Source organism: Phalaenopsis equestris, unplaced genomic scaffold, assembly GCF_001263595.1.
Source record: "Phalaenopsis equestris unplaced genomic scaffold, ASM126359v1 Scaffold000417, whole genome shotgun sequence".
Taxonomy (NCBI): domain Eukaryota; kingdom Viridiplantae; phylum Streptophyta; class Magnoliopsida; order Asparagales; family Orchidaceae; genus Phalaenopsis; species Phalaenopsis equestris.
The window spans coordinates 273,417-283,609 of record NW_018164858.1 but is presented as its reverse complement, the minus strand read 5'-3'; the positions used below and the strand labels follow the sequence as shown (position 1 = coordinate 283,609).

Sequence of the window (10,193 nt, the reverse complement as noted above, 5' to 3'; positions counted from 1 at the left end):
CGAGGGCCACCGGGGGCACCAGGGGTTGCCGGGGTGCCAGGGGCTGCGGGGGCGCAGTACTCTCAGATTGCATGATGCGCGGCATTTTTGGTTCCTTGGACTTGCAATCTGAGTACCACACATATAATCTATTTTCCCCCATGAATTGTTTAGGCTCGCGGTTGGCCTGCTTCGCTCCCTCAATCGTCTTGAACGTCACAAATCCATATCCCTTCGACCACATTGTTTTGCTCTTGTACTTAACCTCACAATCTTCTACTTCCCCATACTTTGAGAAATGAATACGCAAAGTTTCAGCTGATGCATTTAGAGGCAATAGAGGCAAGCCTGAAACGCATATTGATGTCGATGATCTGACCCATCGATCAAAAGCATGATCGCACTCAATGACACAGCCGTCAATCTTTTCGGGTGGGTTTTGCAGTGCTTCTTCAGCAGATTCTATGTTCTTGAATGTGATAAAACCAAAACGGCGAGATTTCCCTGTTTGCCTCTTACGGATGACAAGTCCGTCCTCGATTTCACCAAATGAGGAGAAGGCTGCGCACAGAGTTTCTGTGGTCGTCTTTGGATTTAAGGAAAGAACACAAAGTCTGCGATTTTGAGGATCAGCATTCGCTGCGTCTCGGATTTCATCAGCGGCAGCGGGAATTTTGGTGCCTATCTGGACGAGGAGATCGACAAGCTCGTCTTTTTCGAAAGGGGAGAGAATGGATCGCAGCCTCTTCTTCCTCGATCTGAGATTCGAGAGCTGAGGATCGTCGGCGGCTTCCTCGTCGTCATCATGTTCATCTCCGCCGGCGAGTTTTCCGTTTTCTGATTTCCTTTTGGATGCTTTTTCTCGGGCACGTGGTGCCATGAATGCGTGCAATGAAGATTTGGATGATTACTCATGACTACAATGGGTTTGGAATATAAGAACTGGGCCACTATAGCTAGTCGATCTGGTCCTGTAAATATGGGGGAAGAAGCGCACAAAATATGCCTTAATATCAGGCAAATATATCTGCTCTTTGAAACTGTCTTCTCCTCCACTTTCGAGGAGTTTGCAATTGGAAACAAGCGGAACAAGCTGTTTTCTCCGTCTAGCTGCAGCGAAGGTATTGATGAGCCCAAAAAAAAAATTTTTTTTTCCGCATTGGAGAACCGCTGCGATTCAGAAGATCCCCACATTCAGGAGCTTTGAAGATTACTCTGAGTCTTGGGCCGTTTCGAATGTGGCCATGCCTGGGTTCGCTGTGCCCATTAGAACTTGTTCCAGGGGCAGAATGGCCGCCAGAATCGGACCATCCCATTTCTTAGGAAATTTGATAAATTTGCACATTTTTTTAATCTATAGTGAGCTTGTTTATCACATAAGAATTCGAGGAAATTTGATTGTCACTATGATCATTGGTTGGAGGGTGCTCATTAAGAAGCTCTTGAGGCCGAGGTAATATTGGCTGTTGTTTACTGGGAAGGAGAACCAACAGCAGGTGTTGTGTCGATAGAAGTGTTGAAGAAGTGGCATAACGGGCAGTTTGATTTGCCGCCAAAATATTATAATCTAAATAGAAGGATTTTGAAAAATATCACTTAAAAAGCTAGACACAAAGCACTGTTAGGGAATATGGGGAAATAAATTCGGAAGATCTCAAATAATATTTTTTCAATAGCCCAACTTCAAATCTAAGTCCCTTGAATTTCAAATCCAAAGACACATCAATTCTCTCCACCCCAACACAAGATTGCCAAGACAACACCAAATTCTTCTCAAATTCCACCCAAATTTCAAATCCAGTTCATTCCAACCAAATTGCAAGTCAAAATTCAAAATTTTCATGTTCAAACCCGAATTCATCTCAAATCCATCAACTTCTATGTGTCAAATTCAATCTTGCCAAATACCCATCAATTTGCAAATCAAATCCAATTTCATCAAATCCCAAGTTCAAGCTGAATTTTGCCAAATTGATCATGCCTAGGCATTCACCAAGTCACCAACTGTTCTTTGTCATGTGAATATGGGTTAAATTGGGGAAAGAAACTAGTTTAGGTCCATCTGGGCTCGATTTGGCCTAAACCCAGTCAATAACACTAGAATAGCCCCAATAACACCAAATACCACCGCGACCCCGAGGCAAATAACCCCACCAGCCAAAATCTCTCAACGCTAGCCCCACGCCACGCAAGAAAACTCTAATAACACTAAAATACATCGTGTGAATATGAGTTAAATTGGGGAAAGAAACTAGTTTAGGTCCATCTGGGCTCGATTTGGGCTAAACCCAGTCAATAACACTAGAATAGCGCCAATAACACCAAATACAACCGCGACCCCGAGGCAAATAACCCTCCTAGCCAAAATCTCTCAACGCTAGCCCCACGCCATGCAAAAAAACTCTAATAACACTAAAATACAACCACAATCCAACCAGTAATAACACCGCCACGATCTCGCCATAACGCTACGGAATCGCGTCGTCGTCCCGTAATACACCACCATAACAACAAAATACAACATACAATACTACCTGTCGTTACGTCGCGCGAAATAACCCTGCCCCCACGCTGTTCCCCGTCGTAATGACACTGGATCGTCGCGGAAAACACGTCAATACCACCCGCTTTTCCAATAATTCAATGATCCAACCGAAAGACTACCCCGGTACAACCCCCAATAGCACCAAATCACTCATTTTACCTCAATAACACCAAATTTACTCCACCACTTCACATTTAAAGAACTCAATTTTACTTTGCTCGCAGCTCTACACCCTAGTGCCACCCTATAACACCAAATATAACCAATTAACACCAAACTCACTAAACTTAATAACACCTACCAAAACCTCAACAACCACTCAAACAACTCCAATAACCCCGCAAAACTCAACAAAACTCCATAGAACATCAAATAACGCCACCTTTGGGAGGTTTCAGTTACAATTTTCCACTAGTACTACCACAATACAGGCGCAATAACACCATTCCATATGAGGTCATGTTAACGTCCTAAATACTTCGGAAAACCCTGAAGCCCTTGAATAACTCTTTCTTCACATTTCCACTGTGTTTTTTCCCACCAATACTACCACAATACACCCAAAATACAAGGCCCAATAACACATAAACAGACTAAATGATGTTTTTGTCTCTTGATTTAGCTCACTTGCACATAGCAAAGGACAAGTTGACTATGCCCCTCACTCTCTGCCCAAGGAGCATTCCCTAAGTGGCAAAAATGAGGAACTCCTTTTCATGCCTCCCACCCTTGGCCAAGGGTATCCTTCCCAATTTGTTGTTCATTTAAACCAAAATCTAGCCTAAATCTTTTTTATAGAAGCATAATCACCTCAGCCACATCTTAAGCTTAGGAGTTGGTCATCATATCAACCTAGCCGCGTCATTTTTCTTGGCATAGACTAAAAGGCCCCCAAATTGTGCATGCTCGTCTACCCTTTTTTTGGCCAATCCACTTACATACGCCACAACCTCCCTAGCTTCCAAACTTATCACCATTAATCCTCCAAGGCTAGACATGATCATACCTAACCTGACCTTGCCACCTTGGTCGCTAGAAAACTCAAACCAAAGAGCCACCACCTTGGCTCAAACCCAAAATGCTACCCACATTACTTAGGTTAACCCCATTGGACTTGGGACATTGGATTCTTCCACCTCAAAAATCTTTTTGACACCTCAGCTTGCCTACTTGGCCATCTTGGCAGGGCCTATATGGAAGGGCCTATAAGAAGGACCCCCATGGCAAAAAAAAAATGGGGAGTGCCAATAAATCTTAAGGAAACTCTGCCAAAATTTGCCCAAGTCTTCCTACAGCCTCAAGAAGTCCATCTTCACTATCCTCAGCCTCTCCCTTCTCATAAGAAACCATCATTTCAACATACAAACACAGGACCTTATCAGCCTCCTAAAATTTACTCGAACAAAACTCCACACCAATCATTCCAAAAGCTTTCCCATGCCTTAAAACCTCCCCCTAATGAAAATCCCTCCTTCCTGAGCTCTCTAACCTAGCCCTAGACCAAGTCTGAACCACCTTTTGGTCGAGTTTGTACTTGGTTCTATTCTCAGACTAATCCAACGCTTGGAGCAAGTTTGTGAGACTCAGGCGAAGCTTCTGAAACCATCCAATCGAGGCTACACCTCTTGGACCAAGGTATTTACCCGAAAACTCCATTTTTGTCTTGGTTTGGACCTTTGTCAAGAAAATTTGCATGTCATGATAATCTAGCCGCATGAACGTGTTCTTCATGTTTAGATGAAGGTGTAGGAACAAATTGTGCTTAATTTTGTTAAGTATCGAGCAAGATCTTAAAGATTTAAGTTGGACGATTTATGGTTTACACTCGTTTGGGACAAGAAACAATGTCTGTGTTATTTACGTAGTATTTTGGTAGTTTTCTGATGTTATTGGCACAATTTCACGGTGTTATTTGCTTTGTGAGCTCGCAATGTTATTCTGGTTGTACTCCAGCGTTATTACAATTGTATTCGAGTTTTAAACCCCTGGCTGACGATGCGAAGATGTAGACAACGGAGCAAATGGCCGGACGACGCGTGGAGTCTTTGGAGCTTCCTAGGATGATGTGGCACCACACGGTTAAGTAGAAAAATGGGACTTTTCTTGATTTAATTAATTCCATAAATTGATTTAAACTTTAAAAAATCATATCTTTGCATAGAAAAATCATAAAAATAAATTTAAAATATCCTTGTACTCTGTGGACAGAGAAGAAATTACTGAACTATAATTAAAAACATTTACTTATTATTTTTCTGTATATTATTTAATTGTCCAAAATCTTGTTTTAAATATAAAAAAATTAAATGTCCATCACCACCACAACTTGAATTCCTTGCTCTCCAGAGTGTTCCATAATTTTTCCAAAGTCAAATAACCCTACTACTAACATTAAAATCCCGTTTTTTTTAAAAAAATGTCATTGTTTTGAATAAAATATAAATCATAAAAATATAAAATCAAGTTTGATGATTTCTCTATGGCCACGGAAATCAGGAAAAAAGTAAACTTTGATTTAAATGCAATTATAGTTTCTATTTTGTTTTCTTTCAAAAATTATTTAAAAATTTATAAAAATTAAGTTATATTTTGAAAAATCACTAAATTTGTCCTGATTAGGGCTGTCAAAAATTGATTAGGGTTGTCGAAACGGCTCGTTGTTTGCGAATAGCTCATGTTCGCCTCATTAAGAAGCTCGTGTTCGGCTCGTTCGCGAAGTTAATGAGCCGAACACGAACAAATATTTGTTCGTTTGTGTTCGGCTTGTTTTGGCTCGAAATACTACTAATAATTATATATAATTTTATGATGATAAATAACTTGTTGGGGTGAATGAAATAAAAAGGGTAATAAGTTAGCAACTCACTCGCCACTATTGTACAAGAAGGGTAAAATTATAATTATCCAATTTGTTGAGAATTGGAAGAAGAAAAGTTTGGATGATTTTAAAGGGGGATGAATTTAGAGACCAATTAACCACTGATTTGAACCCTTAATCAATGGGTGAACCAAATTCAATCTTCTATTAAAGATGAAATACACTTCATGAATTTTTTGCAAAAAATACAAATTTACCCTTGTGCCCCTTAAGAGCTTGTTAGTGAATTAGGGTGCATGGGTTCAGTTCAAAACACATAATAGATAATGAAACATTTTAGAACACTACAAGCTCAAGTGCAGTGTGAATTCCCCAACTGCTATAAGCATAACCCAGACGGGGGTTCACCCACTTAACTCTACATTGAATGTTGAAATTAATCACTAGACCTTAGTTCATGAATTAGTTAAGAAATTGAGCACAAATTCAAACGCAAAATGCGGAGAGGCTTGGGTTATTGGTGGATGTGGCTTGGGGTTATTGGTATACCAACCAAAATCCTAGTTTAAACCCAAAAGACTCTTCTATCAAAATCCTAGTTTTAACCCAAAAGACTGCATCAAAAACTACTCAATAATGAAGTTGTACGTATGTAATCTTCCATAAAAACGACAGCAAACTAACAACTACTCAAGCACCATTCGAACGTACAAAAACAGCATCAAACTACACAACAATCGAGTGGTATGTATGTAAACATCCGTAAAAAAGCACAGTTTAGGTGGAAGATATGTAACTCCAACTGGACTGAGTGGTATGCATTGATAATTTCTAGAAGGGAACAGAGACAGGAGGAATCGAGAGATAGATCGCAAATGTCAAGAAGATGACGAGGAAGTGAGAGATCGCATACGAACATACCCGATCACGCACTAGGGGACAGGGGCGTTCGCAAAAATGGAGAGCAATGCAGTATTTTGGTAAGCAGGAATCGAAGGTCGTGGTGTCGAACCCGCGAGCTACGTTGTAGAACCTGCGACCCATATTTTAGGAAAAAAACGCGGCTCGATGCATCAATAACATCGCCCCAAACAAATGGAGAGCAATGCAGTATTTTGGTAAGCAGGAATCGAAGGTCGTGGTGTCGAACCCGCGAGCTACCCACAAATTCGCGGTAGGAGGCCACACCGCGACAAAAACGTCGCCCCAAATGGGGCCTCAGAATGGATATTGAACATTGCTCTAAAATATTATCATAATTGGGAAAGGACCAAACACCATTTAAAATCACATCCCTCATTCTAATAAAAGGAAAGAAATCAAATCTTTGAAAAATATATTGATGGTGATATTTTTCTATGTGATGATAAAGATTTCAGAATGTTATGCATGTAAGCTTAAATGTTTAGGAGAGAGACATGTAAATGCATAAAAATTGTGTGGTCTGTATGTAAATGCCTCTATTTATTTATATGACTCAACTTTTTTAACATTACATCCAAAAACACATCTAATAATGACTTCTTTAATATAAAAAATATTCATTCTAAGAATTGCAAAGCATCTTTATAACATATACGTCACCCAAAAACTATCTGACACGAGTCTCGAAGCATGACGGGAATCTCAAGATAATATTTTGAACAAACTTTAGCATGATCATCTCTACATACGTCGTCCGTATGAAATAATTTTTCCTACATAAAAAAAATTATGAAATACGGACGGCATATGCAGATATGCATGTGTCGTCCGATCTCCAACGTTGATTAGACTAAATTTGTATTTCGGTGGACCCAATTTTTTTTTAATTGATAAAAGCTCTGATCAAATGTGGAAATCGGCGGCACATGCATCTCTGCATATGCCTAGAAAAATTATTTCATACGGGCGACGTATGCATGTAGGAAAAATTATTTCATACGGGGGACGTATGCAAAGAAGCATGCGCCGTCCAATCTCCACCATTGATCAGAGCTTTCATCAATCAATATTTAAAAAAAAAAAAATTGGATCCACTGAAATACAAATTTAGCCTGATCAACGGTGGAGATCCGACGACATTATAATGACTTTTACATTATAGTAACTCAACAACACTAAAAATCATATCAGTACACATCTCTTAGCAATTTTATTACCTTATGCAAAAATAATGCTGTAGTAATTTCTTCACTTTAGATTTTTTTTTCACGTGCTAAATCGATCAATTTTTAAAGCATTGCCATTTTATTAGCACGCAATCAGTGGCAAAACAAAGTATGAAATTAATCCAACCGACAAAAACTCAGAGCGGAGATAAATAATCTCTAGGAGTGGCGCGCAGCCAACCAAAAAACACGCGCACACACTTTATTCTACAACGTCGAACTCTAAAAACAAAATGAATAGGTAAAGTAAATTAGTGGTATGGATAACCTGATCTTCCCCATGGAGCCATGCCATAAGCCTCATTTCCACCAAAATGATGAGGTCCGGCATTGGCGTAAGGCCCGTGGTATGGGTAAGCCTCATTTCCACCAACATAATGATGTCCGGCATTGGCGTAAGGCCCGTAGTATGCACCAAAATGATGAGGTCTGGCAATGACGTACGGCCCGTAGTATGGGTAAGCCTCATACCTCGGCGGCGGGGCTGCCAGGGACGCTGGGGACGCCGGGGATGCCGTACTCTCAGATTGCATGATGTGTGGTATTTTTGGTTCGTTGGACTTGCAATCTGAGTACAACACATATAATCTATTTTCCCCCATGAATTTTTGAGGCTCACGGTTGGCCTGCTTCGCTCCCTCAATCGTCTTGAATGTCACAATTCCATATCCCTTCGACATCATTGTATTGCTCTCATACTTAACCGCACATTCTTCTACTTTCCCATACTTTGAGAAATAACTGCGCAAAGTTTCAGCAGATGCATCTAGGGGCAAGCCTGAAACTGAAACGCGTATTGATGTCGATGATCTGACCCATCGATCAAAAGCATGATTGCACTCAATGGCATAGCCGTCAATCTTTTTGGGTGGTTTCTCCAGAGCTTCTTCAGCAGATTCTAAGTTCTTGAATGTGATAAAACCATTACAGCGAGATACCCCTGTTCTCCAGTTAAGGATAACAAGTCCGTCCTCGATTTCACCAAATGAGGAGAAGGCTGCGCAAAGAGTTTCTGTGGTGGTCGTCGGATTTAAGAAACGAACATAAAGTCTGCGATTTTGAGGATCTTCATTAGCTGCGTCTCGGATTTCATCAGCGGCAGCGGGAATTTTGGTGCCTATCTCGACGAGGAGATCGACAAGCTCGTCTTTTTCGAAAGGGGAGAGAATGGATCGCAGCCTCTTCTTTCTCGATTTGAGATTCGAGGGCTGAGGATCGTCGGCGGCTTTTTCGTCGTCATCATGTTCATCTCCGCCGGCGAGTTTTCCCTTTTCTGATTTCCTTTTGGATGCTTTTTCTCGGGCACGTGGTGCCATGAATGCGTGCAATGAAGATTTGGATGATTACTCATGACTACAATGGGTTTGGAATATAAGAACTGGGCCACTATAGCTAGTCGATCTGGTCCTGTAAATATGGGGGAAGAAGCGCACAAAATATGCCTTAATATCAGGCAAATATATCTGCTCTTTGAAACTGTCTTCTCCTCCACTTTCGAGGAGTTTGCAATTGGAAACAAGCGGAACAAGCTGTTTTCTACGTCGAGGTGCGGAGAAGGTCATGATGAGCCCAATTTTTTTTTATTTTTTCCTTCCCGCATTGGAGAACCGCTGCAATTCAGAAAGCTGCTTCGATTCAGAAGATCCCCACATTCAGAAGCTTTGAATATTACTCTGTCTTGAGCCCTTTCGAATGCGGCCATGCCTGGGTTCGCTATGCCCATTAGAACTTGTTCTATGGGCAGGATGGCCGCCAGAATCGAACCATCCCATTTCTTAGGAAATTTGATAAATTTGCACATTTTTTTAATCTATAGTGAGCTTGTTTATCACATAAGAATTCGAGGAAATTTGATTGTCACTATGATCATTGGTTGGAGGGTGCTCATTAAGAAGCTCTTGAGGCCGAGGTAATATTGGCTGTTGTTTACTGGGAAGGAGAACCAACAGCAGGTGTTGTGTCGATAGAAGTGTTGAAGAAGTGGCATAACGGGCAGTTTGATTTGCCGCCAAAATATTATAATCTAAATAGAAGGATTTTGAAAAATATCACTTAAAAAGCTAGACACAAAGCACTGTTAGGGAATATGGGGAAATAAATTCGGAAGATCTCAAATAATATTTTTTCAATAGCCCAACTTCAAATCTAAGTCCCTTGAATTTCAAATCCAAAGACACATCAATTCTCTCCACCCCAACACAAGATTGCCAAGACAACACCAAATTCTTCTCAAATTCCACCCAAATTTCAAATCCAGTTCATTCCAACCAAATTGCAAGTCAAAATTCAAAATTTTCATGTTCAAACCCGAATTCATCTCAAATCCATCAACTTCTATGTGTCAAATTCAATCTTGCCAAATACCCATCAATTTGCAAATCAAATCCAATTTCATCAAATCCCAAGTTCAAGCTGAATTTTGCCAAATTGATCATGCCTAGGCATTCACCAAGTCACCAACTGTTCTTTGTCATGTGAATATGGGTTAAATTGGGGAAAGAAACTAGTTTAGGTCCATCTGGGCTCGATTTGGCCTAAACCCAGTCAATAACACTAGAATAGCCCCAATAACACCAAATACCACCGCGACCCCGAGGCAAATAACCCCACCAGCCAAAATCTCTCAACGCTAGCCCCACGCCACGCAAGAAAACTCTAATAACACTAAAATACAACCATAATCCAACCAGTACTAACACAG

General features: G+C 40.6%; 1 protein-coding gene across 4 annotated transcripts in view; it reads right to left on the bottom strand.

Annotated features, from left to right (window-relative positions):
* LOC110027145 (cysteine--tRNA ligase, chloroplastic/mitochondrial) overlaps positions 1-10,193 on the bottom strand; it is a 120,719-nt gene that overhangs the window by 47,498 nt on the left and 63,028 nt on the right. The gene's annotated exons all lie outside the window — the stretch shown is intronic.